Genomic DNA, 2,422 nt, shown 5'->3' with positions numbered 1-2,422 from the left:
GTAGTGCCTCCACAATATCAAAGTAAAAATAATCACGCACAACTCCAAATCATGGGTAGGGTAATTCCACTCATGGGGATTCAACTGACGAGAAGTATATGCAATCACCTTACCCTACTACATCAACATAACACCTAACCCAACACTTGAAGTATCACAAAAGATGGTAAAACTGACACCCTACTTTGCCAACGTCAAGATAAGAGCTGAAGTCAACAAATCCTTAAGATTTTAAAAGCTTGCCTCATATGCATTTGACCGCTGATTTTTTAAAATTTTGAGTCAACTTAGTCAAAGGCTATGCAATGGATGAGAAACCCTTAACAAAACACCAATAATAATCCACCAAGCTGTAATACCCCTGGTTTTAGACCTTGTAAATTTCTGGGTTTAGTCTTTATTGTCCAGGGTATGGATCAGGTGTCAAGTAGTGAAGACTTCTTATGAGTCATATAGTGACCATCATGGTCTAACCAGTGAGATGGTCTATTATTTGGACCCTACGAGTCATAAGGACAGGTCATGAGTCATAGGATGTGACTCGTGACCTTTCCAATCAAGGTGTCCAAACTTTCTACCCAGGCTATAAGTCATGGTGATGACTGATGAACAGCGACCATGATTCATTACGAGACTCGTAGCGACTGGGAGTTATATTTCTTGCATGATTTCTTTAAAGGAATTAAGGTCTTTTCCTTCCATTCCATTACTTTCCACTACTTAAAACCTTTTCCTTAGCCCTATTCCCACTAACTAACATAACATAGACACTCTATTCTCTCTTAAATTTCTCAAGCAATAACAATTAGGGTTTTCAAGGGAATTGGTCATCTATGCTTCAATTGGGGTTTTTTCTAGGAATATACCTAGAAGCCTTGTTTGGTTCAATTGCAAGAAGATAGTTGTATGCATCTAGATGGATTGTAGCATATCTTTTAGTCAATGTGGCTACAATATTCAGATAGGTAGAAGATTTGAGGTCAGCAGACCAAGATCGTACTATAAACCTTGCGAATCAACAACCCAATAACCAACTATACTGCGATATTGTCACAAATTACTATTTCTTATTTATTTACATTTTTATTCATAATTTCAAAAACATCTTGATACTTTACAACACTTAATACCTCCTTTTCTAAAGCTAAAGTTGGTTAAATTGCTAGTTGCTTAGTCCTCATGGGAACGATATTCGACAGTCTAAGTCACTATATTACTTGTACAATCATGTACACTTACGTGTGCGCTTGAAAACAACAAGTTTTTGGCTCTGTTTTCGGGGACTAGTACAAATAGTAATTTATTAATATTTTTCATTTTTTAAAGTAAGTTTAAGTGTTAACAACTTGATCTTAGTGGATGAATTTTTGTAGGTTTAACTGAATACAGAACTTGCGAGAGATAGAGAGTTGGTAGAGCCTTTTTTGAAACTAGAACTGGTATTTCAATAGAGGCGAAGAGCTCATTATCCAATTCAACAGGTTCAAATTATTGAACAAAGAAATGATCCAGTTGATCAAAATGTCAGACATGTCCCAACTTCGATTATTCTAGCTGCTCCTGGTCAACCAGCTACTAGACCTATTCATGAAGTGAAAATCCCACTCGCAAACCATGCAACTAATAGTAATCATAAGTCTAAGCTAGGTGGTGGATTTTAATTAAATTAAAATATGGTGTAGTTGCTGAATTCGGCTGGGCAATTTGTCATATTTTCACATGAAGACCCACAGCAGCACATTTAGACATTCTTGGAAATAAGGGATACTTACATTCCTATAGAGGTAAATACTGATTATGTTAGACTGACTCTCTTCCCTTTTTCTTTAATTAGGGAAACGAAGAGGTGGTTACATGCTGAACCACCCCTCTCCATTACTTCTTGGGAAGATCTAGCTCAGAAGTTCCTTATTCGATTCTTTCTATCAAGAAAGACTACACATTTGAGAAGTGAGATTCTAAGTTTCAGATAGAAAGAAAGAGAGAATCTCTACCAAGCTTGGGAGAGATTTAAAAGTATACTCAGAAATTTCCCTCACATCATCATTCTAATGATGTTCTTGTTAATACTTTTATTGAGGGACTAAAGCCAAATACAAAGATTCTCTTGGATTTAGCAATAGGTGGGCAAGCACTTGAGAAGACTTATGATAAATTGTACACACTGTCGAATTGGATTTCACAAGGGAGACTTGAATGGCATGCTGACTCGAGAAGTGATCCTAAGAAAGTTGCAGGTGTGTTAGAGGTAGATCAGTTCACTGCTCTATTAGCTCAGCTTACAACAATAAAAAATCAGATGTTTACTCAGTTTAACAGTATGAAGTTAGGGGTTCTGCAAGCAGCAGCTATAACAAATACAGTCCTATAGTTAAATTCATGGTGTAAGGTTTGTGGAAGTAGTGAGCATGCAACAGATACT

At 36.6% G+C, this 2,422-nt stretch overlaps 1 non-coding gene across 1 annotated transcript; it reads right to left on the bottom strand.

The window, feature by feature from the left end:
- Nucleotides 1-1,940: 1,940 nt before the first annotated feature.
- Nucleotides 1,941-2,049, bottom strand: LOC124896395. The gene has a single exon (XR_007052757.1). It is a non-coding gene; the product is annotated as a small nucleolar RNA R71 (small nucleolar RNA).
- Nucleotides 2,050-2,422: the final 373 nt, after the last annotated feature.

Source organism: Capsicum annuum, chromosome 2 (genome assembly GCF_002878395.1).
Source record: "Capsicum annuum cultivar UCD-10X-F1 chromosome 2, UCD10Xv1.1, whole genome shotgun sequence".
Classification (NCBI taxonomy): Eukaryota; Viridiplantae; Streptophyta; class Magnoliopsida; order Solanales; family Solanaceae; genus Capsicum; species Capsicum annuum.
The sequence above is the reverse complement of the archived record's forward strand: the minus strand, read 5'-3'. Positions and strand labels throughout refer to the sequence as shown.